The following is a 23,026-nucleotide window of genomic DNA, read 5'->3' as shown; positions in this document are numbered from 1 at the left end:
GATGAAGTTCAGCTAGGTAGTTCTCACTCAGGAGTCTCTGCTATAGGCAGGAATCATCTCAAGAGCTTCTTCATTTCACCATGTCTGGTGCTGAGAAGACTCAAAAGTTGGGACTTTTCCAATATCACTTTCTATGTTATCTCTCTGCAGTGTAGCTTGTGGTAGCTAGACTTCTTACATAATGGTCAGGGATTTAAAGGCACATGTCCTAAAATGAAGAAAGCCCAGTGGAAGCTATATCACCTTTTTATGGCCTAGCCTCAGAAGTAACACAGCATCACTCCCACCACATCCTATTCATCAGAAGTGAGCCAACATGCAAAGTCCCAAGAGAGGGTATTAGAATCAATCTTTCAATGTGAGAAATTTCAATGAATTCATGGGCATTTTTTAAACCATATCCCTTAAAAATTAAGATAAAATAAATATCATTTTGAAACAACAAAAAATGAATATTAATTACCAGCACATCCAAATGGAGATATTAACTCGAGTTAATTTACACCAAAGTAAAATGATCACAGCTGAAAGCATAAAAATGAATAAAGGAATGAATATCAACAAATTGTTAAATATTTAGCTAAGTTTAAATAACTATGCACTCTATAATGGTATCTCGGGTTAAAATGTACATAGAAATAAGATACACAACAAAAACAGTCTAATAGCTGATGTTAAGGAGGTGGTGGTTAATCACCTTATATTGTTCTGGGATCTTTATAGTTTCCAGAAACTGCTTAGAGTATCAATTTTTATTTGACTCATGATATCTAGAATGCAGGCTTTACTCTCTCTCTCTCTCTCTCTCTCTCTCTCTCTCTCGATCTCACACACATACACGTTATTACATATATACTTACTTATTACATATATTAGTAATATAAACTAAAAACCTATTAAAAAGGACAGATATTTAAAGAAACTTGGTTACTCAGATAAAAAGAGCAAACTACAAGAAAAACATCGATAAAATGGGACGAATATAAAATGTAAAATGCAAGAAGGATAAAGCTTAATCTAATGAGACTAATGACCTATAGGGTAGTTCATATGAGGAAGACAAAGTAAATAATGAATAATAACTCTTCCTTTTAGTACATTTCTAAATTTTAGAACCATGTCAACAATATAAACAAAAAAAAAGTCAACAAGGATGAGGGACATTTTCTAAAATGTAATTGTATTAGTTTGTTAGGTCTACTATAACAAAATACCACAGTTTGGGTGGCTTAAGCAACAGAAATTTATTTTGGGGGCTAGTTTTGGAGGCTAGAAGTTCTGGAGGCTAGAAATCCATGATCAAGATGTTGGCAGGTTTGATTTCTTCTGATATCTCTCTCTTAGCTTACAAATGGCTGTCTTCTCTCTGTGTCCTTACATGGTCTTTCCTCTGTGTGCACCCATCCCTGGTGTCTCTTTGTGTGCCCAAATTTTCTCTTGTTATAAGGACACTGGTCAAATTGGATTAGGGCCCACCCTAACAGCCTCATTTTAACTTAATGACCTCTTTAAAACACTACCTACAAATATGGTCATATTTCGAGGTACTGTGTGTAAGAGTTTTACTATATAAATTGGGTGAGGGCACACAATCCAGCACACAACAAGAATACAAAGAAAGTCAAATGAATATAACTGAATTTCTAATGAATAATGTACATAATCCCTACACTAAAGAGGAAGAAAAATAATTTACCAAAGTAATTTCTGAACCAGTATTTTGACTATATTCCCTCAGTCTCAGGATATAAGAACTATAAACAAATATTGAAGCTGGTAGTTTTGCTTTTCATAGGCATATGGGCTGGAAAAACTACTTTCTGTGTATTCTAGGATTGAGCAAATAAGTAAATATATTTAGGATAATGACAGCCAGTTTTCTCATTTTGAAGAAGAGAGTTACAAAGAAAGCAAGGAAGAATACATGAATGAACTCTATGATTTGGAATGGTATTGGTATGAATTAATGGCTTTTAATATATAGATATAGTTATGTGTGTGTATATATATGTAACATGTGTATGCACATTTGTATATAGATTTGTCCACTGGGAGGGTCTATGAGAAATAACATCATTGTAGTAGTGAGTACACCTAGCACCCAGATTTGTTTTCTACAGTACCAATTTCCTCTTAAAGCAACCAAAACTCCTTGGAAAAGTGGCTGATTCCAGAGTAGAGCCAAGGAAAGAATAAGATGATTCTAAAAGTATCTTGTTGTGATAAAAAAAAAAGAAAATACACTCAAAAAATGATAGGCATATGTCAAAAGAATACAGAAGCTGGTATGAATGGACTTTCACAGAACGAATTTGGGTAATTTCAGTATCAAAATCAATACTAATAGTAACATATTATAACCTATTGAATAAAGATCTGTGAGTTCGTGCTGATATAAATAAATGAATAGATGAAGTAGAAGGGACAGATCTTCCTTATAGTAAAACAATATAAATGTAGAAAGAGTTATTAACACAGTTATAAAATCACCAGTTTTCAATAATTGTAGTAATAACTGGTTTACACAGGAATCATAAATGAATGTTATATGTACTGGATGACATTCTGATAAACAAGAGATTTACATAGCATTAAAATATTTTATCATTTACTTTAAAAAATTTAATATTTATTTATTTTTGAGATAGAGACACAAAGCATGAGAAGGGGAAGGACAGAGGGAGAGGGAGACATAGAATTTGAAGCAGGCTGCAGTCTCTGAGCTGTCAACACATAGCCGGATGTGGGGCTTGAACTCATGGACTGCAAGATCATGACCTGAGCCGAAGTTGGACACTCAACTGACTGAGCCACCCAGGTGCCCCTACTTTTTATATTTTACAGTTCCCCTAGGACATAAATACATGAATTGTTAAACTGTTTAAAAAAGCCTGATAGATATTAGGTGCTCACTAAATGCTAGCCTATTTCCTCTTTTCTAAAAAGGAGCAAAGAGCAGCAACTCTGAGTAATTAGCCAACATTTCAGGAGGGAAAAATAAAGCAATTCACCTGTAACTGGGTCATGGCCTCCTTATCTGGATAAGGTGTAGAGAACACAGCTGGTAAAAAAAAAAAAAAAAAAAAAAAAAAAAAAAGAAGCCATGAGCCACCAGACCTGCCCATTCAGTCTGGTTTCAGAAATGAAGTGAACATTTTACTCTACTGAGACGATTAACCCCCTTACCTGGTCAATTATTTTCTTAATTTACCCACCCTAAAAGGTCTCTTGTTCCTTTCTCACCTCAGATTCATTTCTATAACTGTCACCTCTTGGCTCAAGCATCTGGGTTATGTCCTCTCCATTGCCTCCCTCTTCCCTTTCTCTTTGTGTTTGTGGTTACCCCTTCCAAGACACCTTCTTTCTGGGCCGAAAGTTGAGGGAGAGTGTAGACCCAGGAACTCCAAAGTCTTTTCTCTTTTCAAACTCCTTAGGTTCTCTTTGATTTGTTGCAAGAGGTATCAGGTGAGAAGTGTTTCCTCTCAGAAAGTATTCTGGCTGCTTAGGGTGCTTCTTCCTCTTACACTCTCTAAAATTCTAATTTGCCCTTTGCGCAGGGCTGTGCGTGCATAAACAACACCACTTTGTGGGGGCTGGTATTTACTCTGAGGACCAAAATTAACTCTCTATTCACTTGCCAAATGATTAGCGCTTATTCTACAAAATAAAGGGTCACAATTCTATTGGATCTCAGTCTCGGAAATTAATGGTCTGGCCTCTTCCATTGAGGCTTGGAAGAGGGCTTTGGCAGAAAGGTTCTAGCAGGCTTCGCCCACTGCCAGACCCAACCTACAGACGGGTTGGGTACTCCTGAGAACAGTGCAGGTGGTGCGCAAGAAGAGACTCATGGAATGAAAGTGCCTGGGAAAGGGTGTGCTAGGGACACACAGATCAGTAGGACACACCCTGGCTTCTAGGAGCTCAAGATTAATCATAAAGTCACAGGACTGTGAAACTTGCCTTCTTTGGGGAGTAAAGTTCTTAACGTGTTGTTCTGAAATTAACCATTTGGTGTGTCTTCCCCGTTAGACTTGTAAAATCTGAACGACGGCAACCCTTTCCTGTCTCAGGACCCAGGACAGGTCCCAGGCATCTAAGAGAGCCAAGAACTGATAGCGCCTCTGCAGCTCTGCGGAGCATGCGCAGCGCGCTCTCTAGGGGCCGACAGACGCGCGCTTCTTAGCACCGGCGCGCACAAGCGGGCTGAGCTTTTCCAGTGTCACCGTTCCACTGCGCCAACACCTTCCTTCCATTCCCGCTCCCAGCGCTCCTTCAATTCCTACGACCCGGCCTGGCTCCGAGCACCCTGCGGCCTAAATCCGTTTTGGAGCAGGGTCAGCCGAAATCCAGGATCTGACAGGGCAACCGGAAGCGGAAAATCTATGCTGAGGCTTCCTGAACTACAGTCCCCACAATGCCCCGGAGCGTCCATCTGCATGCAATTCTGCGGCTACCCCTCCAGGGGTCTGGGCTCCAGTTCCAGGAATGCAGCGGTGCAGCGACCAAGTACGGTCTGGCTCTACCCCATTAATCGCTGAAGTTCTGTTATCATTAACCAACCTCTAAGGGGAGGGGGGGGGGATGTTTTTCTTTCTGGTGTGGATTTAATATATTGAATATGTATTTATGCTCTTATTTTTAATACATATTTTCATATTATTTGCTCATTTTTCTATGGGGTGTTTGTTTTACTGTATTTAAGTACAGATTGCATATTCAAATCTATTTATTTTCTTTATATTATGGCTTTAAAAACCTCAAAGTTTAACTTACTAAAGCAGTAAAGACTCAATTCTGTTCTTTTTGTTGATATGTTGATTTGAAATCTTTTTTAAAAAAATAAATTTTATTGATGAAATTTACATGTTTTGTTTTGTTTTTGTTTTTGTTTTTTTCCAGTAATCTCTACACCCAAAGGCACGACTGGAGGTTAAGAGTCAAATGCTCTACCTATCGAGCTAGCCAGGTACCCTGAAATAGCTCTTTGACTTAAATATTATCAAGTATGTTTTGGGGCGCCTGGTTGGCTCAGTAGGTTAAGCCTCCGGCTTTGGCTCAGGTCATGATCTCATGGTTTGTGAGTTTGAGCCCCGTTGGTCTCTGTGCTGAGAGCTTAGAGCCCGGAGCCTGCTTCAGATCTGTGTCTCTGTCTCTGCATCTTCCCTGCTCACACTCTGTCTCTCTGTCTCTTAAAAATAAACATTAAAAAATTAAAAAGATATATTATCAAGTATGCTTTAAGTATTTGTCCTCATTACTTCTGTGGTCTTTTTTTTTTCTCTGTATATTTTTATATATGTGCTGCTAATATACAGCTATAGAAAAATTCAGAATATTTTTAATCTTAATTAAAATTCACCATCAACTTGAATATTCACATGCCTTTTTGTAATCTCTTCCCAGTTTTATTTCTTCTATAGTGGAATCCTTACCCTTTATTACTAACCCAAAGATTCTAAATCATTGCACTATTTGTCTTAGATTACAGACAGTACTATGGGGATTCCTTACCAAGAAATTAAGGACCTGAATAGTAATCATTTCAAAACTCTAGTGCATGTTGGGTAAAAGTTTCTTCTCAACCCAGTGGTTAATTCTACTTACTACTCTCAATAAGAATACTATTTATTTATTCATTCATTCATTCATTCATTTAAGTCTTCATAAAAGCAAACAAGAGTTAGCAAAATAGTAAGAATTGTCAAACTGAGATCTCAGAAAATTAAACAGAGTACTTGAAGCTACTTTTACCATGAAGATATTTGCTTATCCTGAGGCAACAAGAATGGAAGTCAAAACCCAGAGACACCCAGAGATAAGAAGTCAAATAGGAGAATTACTATATATTATGTTGAAATAACAAAATGCTTAAACCACATAAGATATAGAAGTCTAGGTTGGCAGCTATTTTAGCACACTAAGCTACTGTTTTCTGGCTTAATTTTCTATTGAGAAACCAACTGACAATATAACTGCCACTTATTTTAGAGTAGAATATCTTTTAAGATTTTGCTCTTTGTTTTTGCTTTTCTGATTTAACATTATTAAGTTGTCTTCTGTGTTCTTTCACATGATGATCAGTCAGGGTGGCCATAGGAGAAGACACAGGGAGAAAAACGAAGTGTATTATACTCTCAAATCCTAGAAATAGGAGGCACAACACATACAGGACCACATGGGGAAGCACCAGCATTGACCAGGAGGAGAGGGGCAGGAACATGGGCAGAGTCTAGATTGTACCCTTTATTGGAGGTATGTGGAAAAGGGTAGGTATGGTAGTATAAGCAGTTTAGGATTGGTTAGGTTGAATGATTTCAGTGGGCTTTAAGATATAGGGTGGCCTCTGGTTTCCTGGTACCTGGCACTAAAATGATTAAGACAAAGGAATAATGTCTCCTCCTGGAGACAGGAGGGTCAGATAGAGAATGTATGGCTCTAGATTGGTTATTTTGTATATCAAAGACATGCTCTTGGCTGGGCCCTTTGCTATCTCTAAGAATTGGTTAGCCCTGAGAAGGGCAGTTTTCTCAACCAGAAAGGATTTTAAGATGTTAACTTTAATCAAAAAACAGTCAAACAAATGGTAGCAGGAAATAAAAAATCTTGAAATCACTGAAAAAACAAAAAAGAGAGTACAAAAATACTATACTCAACAAAAATAAAGCAATGTGGGCAAAATACACTTTTTGATTTAAACAATATAAAACCAAAACTCAGAAAGTCCATGTTGTAGCCATTTTCAGAGCAATGGACTGTTACCTAAAATTTGGTTTAATTGCCGAGACTAGTGATGACAACCCAATAGAATATAAAAAGTTTAAAAACTTAACATGAAGCTTTCTGAGGAGAGCAGTGTAGGTTTTCAAAGGTGGTCTGAAATGTCTTGAGAAAGCAAGGAAAGAAGATGGGCTTGAGGCTTTTATCATGGTTATAGGTATAGCTGGGGTAAAAGTTCCTGTGTGTTGTTTGAATATCCCTCCTTCGATCAAGCACTTTGGCGTTATTATAAGCATGCTCAGAAGTATGGCAGGAGAGGGGAAGGCTATGACAGACAAATATAAAAATTGGGGCACCTGGATGCCTCAGTTGGTTAAGCATCCAGCTCTTGATTTCAGCTCAGGTCATGATCTCACAGTTTGTGAGATGGAGCCCTGTGTTGGGCTCTGTGCTGACAGTGCAGAATCTGCTTGGGATTTTCTCTATCCCTCTCTCTCCCTTTCTCTCTCTCTCAAAATAAATAAATATACATTAAAAATAAAAATAAAAATTGGAGTCAGAGTCTTTATTACAGTACACCAGCACCAGATTTTGACCAAAGGAAATTCTAAAAGGTATGCATTTTAGGCAGAAGAGAAGTTAAGGAGAAACATCGAAGAGAGAAAGGGTAAGTGTGTGGGTGAATGTAAATGAACAGTAATTTTAAAGAACATCAATAAAATTATCTCGTGGGCTTAAGGAAAAAAGAACTTCAAAAAGCAGACAATAGGGCATGTAACAGGTACAGCATAATGGATTAATTGTTTCAAGTATATTGTTTATGGAAAAATTAAACATTACTTAGATTAAATTTCAAAAATGTGAGTATTTTTGCATACCCATTAAAGATAACAACTAACAAACATAATATTCAAAACAGAAGGGGAAATATTATAATTAAAAAATAGGGGCGCCTGGGTGGCGCAGTCGGTTAAGCGTCCGACTTCAGCCAGGTCACGATCTCGCGGTCTGTGAGTTCGAGCCCCGCGTCGGGCTCTGGGCTGATGGCTCAGAGCCTGGAGCCTGTTTCCGATCCTGTGTCTCCCTCTCTCTCTGCCCCTTCCCCGTTCATGCTCTGTCTCTCTCTGTCCCAAAAATGAATAAACGTTGAAAAAAAAAATAGACAACATGGTGTATTTAAAAACAAAGTATTAGTAACTATACATAAATTGACTAAATCTTCTATATTTAAAACCCAAAACATTGTCATATTATATTTAAAAAAAAAAATAAGCTCTCCGTAACAGACACATCCAAATAAAAGGCTCAGAAAAATTAATTGTACAAGGATGGTGAAGATAACCAAATGACATGGGGTGCCTGGGTGGTACAGTTGGTTAAGCATTCAACTTCAGCTCAGGTCATGATCTCATAGTTCATGAGTTTGAGCTCTGTGTTGGACTCTGTGCTAACAGCTCAGAGTCTGGAGCTTGTTTCAGATTCTGTGTCTCCCTCTCTCTGTCCCTCTTCCACTCACACTCTGTCTCTCTCTTTCAAAAATAAACATTAAAGAAAATTAAAAAAAAAAAAAGATAACCAAATGGCAGTCCAAAGAAAAATGGTATCAAGAAGAGACTTTAATAAATATACTTTATGACGAAAGCTAATTACAAAAAAAAAATTGACTTTAAGGCAAAAAGCATTGTAACAAATTTATTTCATTATTGTAAAATATTCAATTCACCCAGAATATGCATATATGCTTGCAACTAATAATATAGTCTAACTAATAGAAATTTAAGGGAAAATAGAAAATACCAAACAAAAGTGGGGTATTTGGGACATGTCCACTTAAACTGATAAAACAAATAAAAATTTAGTTGACAATGGTGCCTGGCTGGCTCAGTCAGTAGAGCATGCTACTCTTGATCTTGGGGCTGTAAGTTCGAGCCCCATGTTGGGTGTAAAGATTACTTAAAAATGCAATCTTTTAAAAAATAGCAGACAAAATATCAGTAAAGATATTAAGCAAGTTAAAATTCTTATTACCAAATTGATTTAATACAAATATATGAAATATTGAACCCATGAACTTTACAGCACACATTTATCAAGCACATATTTAGAAAATATGACTATATCATTGGCCATATATAACATCTGAATAATTTATAAACGTCTGAAATCACAGAGAACATGTTCTCTGACAACAAGAAGATCAGTTACATAAAATTGAAATAAAGCCACATTTCAATGTTTTCCTGAGTCAAAGAGGAAACCAAAAAGACACTTGAAGTTATTTTAAGCTGAGCAATGCTATACAATAAGACTTGTCATAATCAAAAGAAAATGTATCAACATAACTATGCATATGTTGGGGAAATTATGAATAGTAATGACATACACAAATGTGTCTGATATATGGCAAATGGCAACACAAACTTTAAAACATATAAAAGAAAATAAAGATAAAAACTAACAATGGAGCCAAAGTTCATGTAAGATCACTGCCAGAAATAGTAAGTCTACTGTAATTGTGAGTGTACTGAAGGGATCCAAGTAGATTAGAACGCGGGATAAAAGGAAAGAACTTAGAGTAGACACAATTTAAAACATCAGTCTTTCAAAGTGCATTTCTTTCAAAGGGACACAAAATCCTGAAAGAAAGTATGAGGTATCCTTTGGAAATTACATGGTGAGAAGTACATGAAATAGACATTTTAATTAAGAGAAAAAGGAAATTGGAGGACACCAGAATCAACCATAAACCAACAGAACAAAACCACTATATAACTGAAATTTGTTATACTGACAGTAGAGGGTGCCATTGAACTAAGAATCTTGGAAGTCAGCAAAATCCACAAATGAAGGGAAGAAATCTCAGTGTCTTAGAGAGTTACTGTAAAAAATTAGATGCAATACACTTCAACTGAAAACCCCCCACAACAAAGTAAATATGATAAGAACAAAACTCTAAATCAATTCTGCAAATGGAATAAAATATATTCAAACAAGCATTTTTGGTCATGAAAAACCACCTCAAATTAGACATGTAAAAAAAGAAACAAAAATGAACAGAAATGTGAAGAAATGAAAATACAGTTAATTAGACTCAGAAAAGAAAAAAAATGACAAATTTATCTCATGAATAAAAAGTAGATTTCAAGGAGACAAAATGAATAGACTCAAATGAAAATGTAATGACAGGCATTGAAGAAAGACCAGAAAGAATAAAAGTAGGATTAAAAGAACAAATTAAGCAGGATTTTAAAGAATAAAAATAGGATTAAAAGAAAAACAAAGTCAGAAAAGAGTGGTAGACTTATAAATTCAGCAGATACCATTCATATAACTGGAGTCTCTGGAAAAGGAAAACAAGGGATAAACTAAAAAGATCTAATATTTTTAAGTATATTGCAAGAAATCAATGTCTCAGAAATCAACCTGAATGTACTGGTTTGGTTTCTTCTCTCCTTGGCTTGCAGATGGCCACCATCTAGCTGTATTCTTACATGGTCCTTTCTCTCTGTACATACATCCAAGTTTCTTTTCTTATAGTTACACCAGGCTATTGGATTAGCCTCACTCAATACCATGTTTAACCTTAATTATCTCCTCAAAGGTCCCAAATACAAATACATTCACACTGGGACATAGGGCTTCAGGATATGAATTTTTAGGAGGACTCAATTCATTCAGCTATAGACATTTTAGTTTCTAGTGTCTTAATTTAATTTAAATTTAGCAGTAAGAAATTTAATAATCTCACCTTCTCTTATCTCTTACAGCTGGGTAACTAGGATTTCACAGGGACTAACATTAACAGCTAAGGGTAAGTTAGATTACCCTGGTTACCAGTAGCCTTAATGTAGTGTCCCACATGGTAATGACCTACATTAATTCCACTTTTATTATTATTCCTTTATGATAAAAGAAATAGACGCACATAGTAAAAAACTTTAAATGCAAAGTGATAATAACTGAAAAAGTGTCTCATCCTTCCTCCTATCCCAGTATCTGTCACTAACCATTAACTTTTTAGCCATTTTTAAGTGTCAAAATTCTGTTTGTTGTTGTTGTTTATTTACTCAAAGGAGTTCAAGTTGGTCTGTATAAAATGGGGGAATGTATGGTCTTTGATAAAATAAAAAATTTCAGGTTTGTTGGGATCCAGATTTCAAATTAAATTATCAGGTTTCTCATTGTCTTTGACCAACTCTCCTGTGGGATGAAATGTTCTGCCTGGCCATGCCTGAGTTATGTGACTATTGTACTTTTATGGTACATACATACAAGGAAAACTAGGTGCTGTAACAGAAGGGGAAAGGGACAATAAGGAAGCAAATGCAATAGGCATTCATATGCAAGTAACATTTTAAAATATAATGCATACACTTTTATTTTTTAAAGAATATCTAACTCCTTAATTTGAGATATTGTTAGTTAGCACACTAGTACTTCTCCCTCATATCCTGAAAAACCACCTAGAGTCAACTCTCATTATTTGTGTTCATTATATTATATAAATTCATCACAATCAACTGAATCAGAAAATACTGAATGGTTACTCCCAGGGGAAACACAGAATTAGATCTATGCAAGCCCTCTGGTCACAACATTTGCATCAACCAATCAATACATAATCTTGTTTTATGCCTGTTTCCATTTAGAGGCTTCTTATGTAATACATACTGTTGATTCATCAACGCTTAATTCATGGCCAAAAGTGCTATAACTCATGCCTGAACGAAGCTTATCTAACATACCTATTTTCTCCATAAGACACATCACAGCTTTTTTGCACTAAGTACATTAGACAGCATGCTGGCACTAGACTTGGAGTGCATTTTAAATAGTGAAATCTCCAATAAAAGGCACAAACATGCAAAACACATGGAAGTAAGTAAACCACAAAAAGGACACTTGTTTACAATATGAGGGCTGAAACAGAAGGCAGAGCCTCTCCTTTTTCAACTTCAACTGGAAACCTGCACGTTGGGTGACTCAAATTTTTTTGCTTCTCTGCACATGTCTGCAAATGGTTGGAAAGCACTGTGCATGTTGATTAGCGAGTTCATATCATTTTGGATTTATATATACAAGTTTAGCAAGTAAATAAATATGCAAATACAGAATCTGGAAATAGTGAGAATCTATTTAATCGGACCTAAAAGGAAGGAGAACTAATCATATTTTATTAATCCCATACGGCTTGAGGTGGAATGGTCCAAGTTTAAATTCAATTATGTTTTCTTTTAAATTTTACAGAATTAATTAGTATTTGATTTGTGTAGCTTTTTGCTTGTTTCCCTCACAGTTTCTAATTGCCTCTCTTCATCTCATTGAAAAAAGATCACTGGCAGTTAGATTCACCTAACTTAAATTCACATAGCTTAATCCCTGCATTTGTTCAGTGGTCTAATTTGCACCAAGAGTTTTACTCTTGGTTTCACTTTATTTTCATAGCAGGATGTCACAGCTGCTGTCAGCCTTAGTGCAATTCTGAAAGTAAGAAGCTCAGCCTTTTCCCAAGCCAGGTTTTCTTCTTATATAAGAGACAGGGAAGGCAGAGTGAGTTTTAAAGACAACTGAAATGATAAAAAGGCATGAAATAATACCAAAACTCTCAGAATTTCATGAAAAGGCTATCCCCACACTATTTCCATAATTATCCACTGTACAAAGTCCACACTATGTCCACTCTGTCAGCAGTAAGAGGATAAAAATTAAATACTTTTTCTTTTCCATAATTACTTTTCTGTTTCCAACTATCTTATTAACCTATATCTGCTTTGTTGATTAAGTCATATTTACTTTCTTACAAATTAGCACAATGATTTCTACAGGCATGATTTATTTAACAAAACATGTTAAAGCACCCTTGGTCTTATATAATTTTTCTATTTAATCTAATAAAATAAAATAAGATACGTTATAATATATATCTTAGGTTATAATGATATATTTTTTTCCAGATCAAAATTACCCATTAAAACTCTTTGGTACTGTTTTTCTCAGAATAAACTAACATCACCACTCTCAGCCAACAGGACTTCCAACTAACAAATTCTAGGGATATTCCAGTCCAGTTGTAGATGGCTGTACAAAATGGACTTCTAACCTTACATCAAGAATGAAATGCATGATTTTAAGTAGATTCTTATACAAAAATCAGTGGGAAAAAGTGACTGTTTATGTACTGATCATCTCTCTCCTTGCACTAGAATGTTATCTTTATGAAAATATTTTCTTTATTCACAGCTGAAACTCCTGTGCCATGCCTGGTGAAGGCGTTAAGTAAATACTTTTGGAATGAATTGATGTTACTTATTGCTGCATTAAAAAGTCACCCTAAAATTTAGTGACTTAAAATATTTTGTTATCACTTGTGGTTCTAAGAAGTTGGCTGGGCTATTGTAGAAGTGATTCTTACTCAAGGTCTGTCACATGTTTGCAGTGAGATGGTGGCTGCAGCTTAAGTCACCTTGAAGGCCTTCTCACTCATGTCTGGAAGTTGGTGTTGGCTGCCAGCAGAACAGTAGTGCTGTCATTCAAGACACTTGCATGAGGCCTGTGTGGCCTGCCCCACAGCATGGTGGCTAGATTCCAAGAGCTAACTTCTCCCAGAAAAAAAAGAGAAAGTATGTGCATTTTTTACATGTATTTATTTTGGAGAGAGTGCAAGTGGGGGAGGGACAGAGAGGAAGACAAAGGATCCAAAGCAGGCTCTGCACTGACAGGCTGACAGTACTGAGCCCCATGGAGGGCTCAAACTCACGAACTGCAAGATCATGACACTCAACCGACTGAGTCATCCAGGCACCCCCAAAGTATGTGTATTTTTATAAACTAGTTTTGGAAGTCACATAGCATTGCTTCTATCATGTATTTCCAACCATGTTAAAGGGGAGGGGTGATAGCTCCCATTGCTTGATGGAAGGTATGCTAATGCCATATTTTATGAGCATGGGGGATAAAATATATTGAGACAGCCATCTTTAGACAACTCAATCTTCCACAAAGGCTGATCAACAACAAACTATACTTGTTCATAAGCACATGTGAGACATCCCCGGGTAGTATAAAAATAAGTTAGAAAAAAATAAGAGAAATTTTGAAGTCAGATGAAGATCCTCTAGTAGCACATAAGTTACGTGATTAAAATAGAAAACTATGTTATGGATGTTTTATACACCTTGTCATGGTTGTGCAGAGATACTGACTCTTTTAGTGCCTGGAGAGCTCATCCAGGGGGATGGGAGCAACTAGGATATGGAAAAAGCGAAGTTCTGCTTCTTCTCTTCTACTTCAATCAAAGTATCTCCATTTTAATTTGCTTATGTAAACACAGAACTTTGGTTTTGTTTATTGATTCAGTTGAAGAGAAATATCTTGCCAATGAAAAGTTTGGTAACCTGTAGAGATGTATAAAATTATAGACATGCAAATATGCTTGATTTCTGTTGATTCAGCTGCTGTCAATATTTCTTGTTTGTTTTTTGTCATTTTCAGAGATTTGATGGGAAATATTGAGAGAGAATTCAGAGGAAATGAATTGCAATTACATGGCATTCAAGCCACCATTTACCCTTCCAGATATCAGATGTTGCTTAATCCCTCTAATTCTTCTTTCCGACATATCTTTCTAGCTGTCACTGTCAATTGGATTTAGTGCATTAAAAATAACTGCTTACATGGTTAAAAACTATCTTTGCTTATTAAAGTCTTTATCTTTCAGACAGACCACCATTCCTCCTTATCGTCATGTGCCGTATGCCTCTTAGTTTCTCATTCATAAGAAGAAGAAGGCAAGATGAATTACATTTATTTTTTCTTTTTGGAGACTTCTTTAGCAAAAGTTTATGGATATTTTCTTTACTATTTACCATAAAGGATTAATTAAAAAAAAAGAGTTGTTACTAGCTAAAAGAAGAAACAATGTTGAATATGACCCTTGTATTAGTTAGGACAGACGCAATTTATGCCATGGTAATACAAAACTTATAAATATTAGTGATTTAGCACATAAATTATTTTTTCCCATGCAATGTTAGTGTAACTTGGACTAATCTCTACGTCTGTTATCTTCCACATGGTAACTCAACTGCACAGGCTTCTTTTATTTTGTGGCTCTACCATCTCAGTATACAGTTTCAATTAAGGAGGAAAGACACTAGCAGTTGAGTACGTTTTCACTGCCTTAGCCCAGAGGTGATTCTTCAGATCACTGTCCACTGGTTAGAACTAGTTCTGTGTCCCTGCTTAAGCATAAAGTGGCTGGGAATTGTGATCTTCCCTGTGACCAGGAAGGAGAGGAGAACCAAACACTGGAATGCCTGTCATGGTATCAAATGCTGTCAACATTTTTGCAATCATTTGGAAAGTACTGAGGATGCTCTTTGACCCAGTGATTCTACTCATGGAGAGTTGGAAAATTATTCTGAATAAACAATCTCTCCAAATGACAAAAAGTATCTCCTTTGATCTCTCATAACAACATGGACATTGATCTACCATAGTTCACATTGCATTATTTTATCATGCATTTCTGTGCTTGATCTTCATGCTAGTCTGTTAAGATCTTTAAGGCATGGCCAAGATCTTATTTATTTTTGAATCCCAAGCCACAGAAATGTATAAAGTTCACTAATAATGGAAGTTGTAGTATAAATGTCTACAGTGGGAATCATCTACAAGTACCAAAAACTCAGTCTGCACCTGCCATGCCTTAGCTATGTAAGCTGGTAGATGAGTCTCTGAAACATCATGTGAGAAGACATTTTATACTGGGGTTTTATCTTCAACTGGGTTTGAAATATTAATAAAAGATATGGACTGAAAGGAAAGGTGATATTAGATGCCACCTCCACCTAGATCTTCTAATTCATAGGCACTGACTGATTCAGTGAACCAACACTGATAGATATGTATCTGCACATTCAGGTCCACCAGCAATGACGTCTAGAATTACTTTTTATCTTTGTCTGGTTTCTAGTGTATCTTTGATGAAATTGTATTGTTGTTCAAACAGGTATTAATGAATGGTATCTTTTATCTTTCCAACCACTCTCACCTTGGATTCTGATTTGCCTGTCAACTTACATACTCCATTTTGAACATACTCCCATCTTGGACTCATCAATCTGTGCCATCATTCTTGGTTCTCCATGGTTATGGTCTTGCATTCCAACAGCCTGGATCTCATACTAACCCAGTTGGGCTACTGGGAATCAATGATGCCTCTTGTCTGATTCTAGGTTATATTATTTGCAGACACCTGCTTTTTTGCTGTTTCCTAGACAGTAGTGGATATTTCCTTTCATATAAACATTGATCTAGAATCATCTGGTGAGTCTGCAAGAACTAAATAAGCTTTAGGTTGTAAAAGACCAAGTGAGAAATTTGGCATGCAGATCAGAACCTGATTAAAATTCATTTTACAACCCCATTGGTCTGTATGCTCCAGCCCCTTTTGGTCTAAATGTCCTCCTCTTCTGCACCAGTCTAGCACCAAGGTCCTAGCATGAGTCTAAAGGAACATACCTAAAATATAAGTATTATAATACCAAGTTGACAGATAATATGAGAGGGAACAAAGATGATAATGCATACAACATATATAGAAATGATAATTGAGTATAGAGAGTAAGGCAAATGGTTTCCACTGGAGATGGTCCAGGTTCAGGCTTAAAAGGAAGGTGGGAGCTATGTCATATAACTCCTTTAATGCTAAGTTAATAGAATATGAATTTATTCTGTAGAGAAAAGTTCACTCTAGTGCAGTTTATAGAACCTGAGATGGTTATTAAACCAAAGCTGGGCCTTTTATTTTTATTTATTTATTTATTTATTTATTTATTTTTCTTTATTAGATCCCAATGCTTTATTTTTATATGAAATTTATTATAAAATTGGTTTCCATACAACACCCTGTGCTCATCCCAACAGGTGCCCTCCTCAATGCAAAGCTGGGCCTTTTAATCTCATTATATTACTCATTTCCTATATGGTTAGACAAATGGTGCTAATTATATGAACTTAATTTCTACCTCCTGCAAATTAAGCACACCCGTTTTGCTGATTTGTGAACATTAGAATCAATAACTAAAACAATTAGCACAGTGCTGGCAGGAGCACATATTTAAAATGGGCAAAATTATCAATGAAATTTGGGGAGAATGTATGTATAAGAGTGGTATTTTAGGAAGAATAACTTGACTGTTTACTGAATAGAATTGTAACTGCAGCATGTTATGAAGGCAAGAAGAATCAACAAATGTATCTATATAATAATAAGGAACAAAGTTCTGTACTAAGACAAGATCTATTGGTAGAAAAAGAAAGAACAAAACAATGCTCTGTATATATGTCCCTCAAATATCAAGTAAGTAAGAAAATGTTGGGGCTGAGGAAACAGGTTTATAGTGAATATGAGATTTGACTTTAAAAGTACTGATATTGGGCGCCTGGGTGGCGCAGTCGGTTAAGCGTCCGACTTCAGCCAGGTCACGATCTCACGGTCCGTGAGTTCGAGCCCCGCGTCGGGCTCTGGGCTGATGGCTCAGAGCCTGGAGCCTGTTTCCGATTCTGTGTCTCCCTCTCTCTCTGCTCCTTCCCCGTTCATGCTCTGTCTCTCTCTGTCCCAAAAATAAATAAACGTTGAAAAAAAAAATTAAAAGTACTGATATTTACATCAAAGTGGCAAGTCTACAAGTATATGTATGCCTGAGACATCACAAAATATTTGGATTTGGAAACGTTCTGCATATAAGTTGTATTGGGAATGATGACAGCGATTAAGATATGTTCCAAGCACAAAACAAACACTTTCTAAAGGTCAGGAGGAAAAAAAAGAACCCAATGAATAATATATATATACAATTATATATATAATATATATATATAATCTACATATCTTGAAGATGGAAAGTTGCTTCCTTGGCAACTGAACTCTGTTCCTGGATGCATACTTGTGGTTTTCTCATGTTACCACCAGGTGGAGCTCACACCTCACTATATCTAATGAACTAAGGTCAAGATACTCTGGGCCATTTACTGACTGCTTGACTGAAGATAATTTGCATGATAATTTACATACAAAGGATTTGTAAAAAGATCTAAAAAAGGACTATAGGTCTCCCATATTTCCCTAGAACATGGGCCTGTTACCAGTCATTAACAGCTATTTTGGAGTAATTAATTGGAAGAAATTAGTAACTAATTTCCGTTCTCTGAGGTCACTTTTATTTAGATGTGCTTTTTGTCCACAAACTCTTACTTTATCCAAATCACACATTCATATATTAACTATTATTGTAATGCTGAACAGCATGAATCTCAGGAAAAATAGAATTTAGATATTTTTACAGCAAAATTAAATCATCCTCTACAAGCATTATTTTTTTGAGTTTTTATTTAAATTCCAGTTAGTACAGTGTACCATTAGTTTCAGGTGTACAATTTAGTGATTCAACACTTCCATACAGCACCTGGTGCTTATCACAACAAGTGCACTCCTTAATCCCCATCACCTATTTAACCCATCCCCCAGCCACCTCCCCTCTGGTAACCATTAGTTCTCTATAGTTAAGAGTCTTTCTTAATTTGCCTCTCTCTCTCTCTCCTTTGTTCCCTTAGGTCATTTGTTTTGTTTCGTAAATTCCACATATGAGTGAAATCATATGATATTTCTCTTTCACTCACTGACTTATTTTGCTTAGCGTAATACTCTCTAGTTCCCATCATATCCTTGTAATTGCAAGAGTTCATTCTTTTTTTTATGGCTAATATTCCATTGTAGGTATATAACACTTCTTTATCCATTCATCGCTTGATGGACATTATTGTGGATAATGCTACTATAAACATCAGATACATGTATCCCTTCAAATTTTTATTTTTGTAGCCTTTGGGTAAATACCTACTAGTGCAATTGCTGGATCCTAGGGTACTTCTATTTTTCACTTTGTGAGGAACCTCCATACTATTTCCCACAGTCGTTGCACCAATTTGCATTCCTACCAACAATACAGTTTTCCTCTTTCCCCACAGCTTAGCTAACACTTGCTGTTTCCTGTGTTGTTGGTTTTAGCCATTCTGACAGGTATGAGGCAATACTGCATTGTAGTTTTGATTTTTATTTCCCTAATGATGTGTGATGTTGAGTGCCTTTTCATGGGTCTGTTGGTCATCTGTATGTCTTCCTTGGAAAAATGTCCAATCACGTCTTGTGCCCATTTTTTTCACTGGAGGTTTTTTTTAAATTTATTTATTAAGTTTTTTTTTTTTTTAGGGAATGTTGAGTTTTAAAAGTTCTTTATATATTTTAGATAACAACCCTTTATCAGATATGTCATTTGCAAATATCTTCTCCCATTCCATGGGTTGCCTTCTAGTTTTGTTGATTTCTTCCTTTGTTGAGCAGAAGTTTTTATTTTGATGAAGTCCTAATAGTTTATTTTTGCTTTTGTTTTCCTTGCTTCAAGAGACCTATCTAATAAGAAGTGGCTACATGGGGCACCTGGGTGGTTCAGTAGGTTGAGCATCTGACTTCGGCTCAGGTCATGATCTCGCAGTTCATGGATTTGAGGCCTGCGTCAGGCTCTGTGCTGACAGCTTAGCTCAGAGCCTGGAGCCTGCTTTGGATTCTGTGTCTCCCCTCTCTCTGCCCCTCCCCACTCACACTCTATCTCTCAAAAATAAATTAATGTTTAAAAAATAAAAAAAAGAAGTTGCTACAGCCAATTTCAAAGAAATTACTAACTGTGTTCTCTGGGTTTTAAAAAATGTTTATTTATTTATTTATTTACTTGAGAGAGAGAAAAGGAGAGAGAGTGTGTGTAAGAGAGAGACACAAAGAGAGACACAGAGAAAGGGAGAGAGAGAATCCCCCGCTGGCTCTGTGCACAGAGCCTGACATGGGGTTCAATTTGATGAACTGTGAGATCATGACCTGAGCCCAAATCAAAAGTCAGACCCTTAAGTGACTGAGCCACCCAGGTGTTCCTCTCCTCCAGGATTTTAATGGTTTCCTGTCTCACATTTAGGTCTTTTATTCATTTATATTTATTTTTGTATATGGTGTAAGACAGTGGTCCAGTTTCATTCTTTTGCAGTTTGCTGTTCAGTTTTCCCAGCACCATTTTTTGAAGAGACAAAAACCTTACAATACCTAGGAATAAACCTTAACAAAGAGGGTAAAGACCTGTACTCTGAAAAGTATAAAACACTTATGAAAGAAATTGAAGAGAACATAAAGAAATGGAAAGACATTCTATGTTCATGGGTTGGGAGAACAAATATTGTTAAAATATCTACACTACCCAAAGCAATCTACACATTTAATGTAATCCTTATCAAAATACCAATAGCATTTTCACAGATCTAGAACAAACAATTTTAAGATTTGTATGGAACTACAAGAGACCCTGAAAAGCCAAAGTAATGTTGAAAAAGAAAAGCAAAGCTGGAGGCATCACAATTCCAGATTTCAAATTATATTACAAACTGTAGTGATTGAAACAGTATGGTACTGGCACCAAAACAGACACTTAGATCAATAGAACAGAATGAAAAACAGAGAAATAAAGCCATGACTTTATTGATTAATTTTTGCCAAAGCAGGAAAAGAATATCCAATGTGAAAAAGAAAGATTCACTTTTTTATTACAGTCTTTATTTTAAAGTCTATGTTGTCAGTTATGAATATAGCTATACTAGCTTTCTTTTTCTTTCTATACCAGCTTTTTATTTTCTTTTTTAGATTCTCTAGAAAAAAAAATATATATACATGTAATGGAATAGTACTCAGCCACAACAATTAATGAAATTTTGCCATTTACAATGATGTGAATAGAGCTGAAACAATGATGTGAATGTTCGCTTGGAATTACAGCAAAACAAGTAAGTCAGAGATGGTTATACTTAAAAAAATTAGTTAGGATATTTGTTTTACTTTTCAAAAACTCTGAATGTCTTGCTTTATACTGTACACATCTGGAATCTATTCTCTCCTTTTATATTGACTGTTGCATTATATACATTTTTTTTTAGTTTTGTAGTGTAATTTTTTAAAAATTTTATTTATTTTCAGTTGGTTTCCATACAATACCCAGTGCTCATTCCAACAAGTGCCCTCCTCAATGCCCATCACCCATCACCCACTTTCCCCTCTCCCCCACCACCCCCATCAACCTTCAGTTTGTTTTCAGTATTTAAGAGTCTCTTATGGTTTCCCTCCCTCCCTCTCTGTAACTTTTTTTCTCCCCCTTAGCCTCCCCCATAGTCTTCTGTTAAGTTTCTCAAGATCCACATATGAGTGAAGACATATGGTATCTTTCTTTCTCTGTCTGACCTATTTCACTTAGCATAATACAATCGAGTTCCATCCACCTTGCTGCAAATAGCCAGATTTCATTCTTTCTCATTGCCAAGTAGTATTCCATGGTATATATAAATCACATCTTCTTTATCTATTCATCAGTCAATGGACATTTAGGCTCTTTTCATAATTTGGCTATTGTTGAAAGTGCTGCTATAAACATTGGGGTACACGTGCCCCTATGCATCAGCACTCCTGTATCCTTTGGGTAAATTCCTAGCAGTGTTATTGCTGGGTTATAGGGCAGTTCTATTTTAAATTTTTTGAGGAACCTCCACACTGTTTTCCAGAGCGACTGCACCAGTTTCCATTCCCATCAACAGTGCAAGAGGGTTCCTGTTTCTCCACATCCTCGCCAGCATCTATAGTCTCCTGATTTGTTCATTTTAGCCACCCTGACTGGCGTGAGGTGGTATCTGAGTGTGGTTTTGATTTGTATTTCCCTGATGATGAGTGATGTTGAGCATCTTTTCATGTGTCTGTTGGCCATCTGGATGTTTTCTTTGGAAAAGTGTCTATTCATGTCTTCTGCCCATTTCTTCACTGGATTATTGTTTTTTTTTTTTTTTTTTGGGTGTGGAGTTTGGTGAGTTCTTTATAGATTTTAGATACTAACCCTTATCCGATATGTCATTGGAAAATATATTTTCCCATTTTTCATTGGTTGTTTTGTTGATTGTTTCTTTTGCCGTGCAGCAGCTTTTTATCTTGATGAGGCTCCAATGGTTCATTTTTGCTTTTAATTCCCTTGCCTTTGGAGATATGCTGAGTAAGAAATTTCTGTGGCTGAGGTCAAAGAAGCTTTTTCCTGCTTTCTCCTCTAGGATATTTATGGTTTCCTGTCTCACATTCAGGTCCTCATTCATTTTTAGTTTATTTTCGTGTTTGGTGCAAGAAAGTGGTCTAGTGTCATTCTTCTTCATGTTGCTGTCCAGTTCTCCCAGCACCATTTGTAACTGCACCAAGAACCATAGAATACCTAGGAATAAACCTAACCAAAGATGTAAAAGATCTGTATGCTGAAAACTATAGAAAGCTTATGAAGCAAATTGAAGAAGACACAAAGAAATGGAAAAACATTCCATGTTCATGGATTGGAAGAATAAATATTGTTAAAATGTCAATATTACCCAAAGCAATCTACACATTCAGTGAAATCCCAATCAAAATTTCACCAGAATTCTCAAAGCTAGAACAAACAATCCTAAAATTTGTATGGAACCACAAAAGACCCTGAATAGCCAAAGTAATATTGAAGAAGAAGACCAAAGAAGGAGGCATCACAATCCCAGACTTTAGCCTCTACTACAAAGCTATAATCATCAAGACAGTATGGTATTGGCACAAAAACAGACACACAGACCAATAGAATAGAATAGAGACTCCAGAATTGGACCCACAGATGCATAGCCAACTAATCTTTGACAAAGCAGCAAAGAGTATCCAATGGAAAAAAAGTCTCTTCACTGTTGCACTGTATTTTTTAATTGAGGTACATGAAGAAAACCTGGCCTTGTAAAGACATATATTTGATAGAAGGAAATGTTTTATTGACCTTTATAGATTTTCTTCATATATTTCAGCCAAAACAACATAGTTTAACACACTGAATGTAGAAGTAGATATGTGAATATTTTTTGATAACCACTGTCTTAGTCCTTTTGGGCTGTTATAACAAAATGCCATAGACTAGGTAATAAACAACAGAAATTAGTTTCTCACAGTTCTGAATGCTGGGAAGTCCAAGATCAAGGCACTGGCAAATTTGGTGTCTTATCAGACACCACTTCCTGCTTTATAAACAGTTATCTTTTCCTGGAATCTTTTAATGGCATAAGGGACAAGAGGTCTTTCTGGGGTCTTTTTTATAAAGGCACAAATTTCATTCATGAGGGCTTTTTCCTCATGAGTTGACAAACTCCCAGCGGCCCCATTTTCAAATACCACACA

The sequence above is a fragment of the Prionailurus bengalensis genome, chromosome B3 (assembly GCF_016509475.1).
Source record: "Prionailurus bengalensis isolate Pbe53 chromosome B3, Fcat_Pben_1.1_paternal_pri, whole genome shotgun sequence".
Taxonomy (NCBI): domain Eukaryota; kingdom Metazoa; phylum Chordata; class Mammalia; order Carnivora; family Felidae; genus Prionailurus; species Prionailurus bengalensis.
This window is presented reverse-complemented; position numbering follows the sequence as displayed.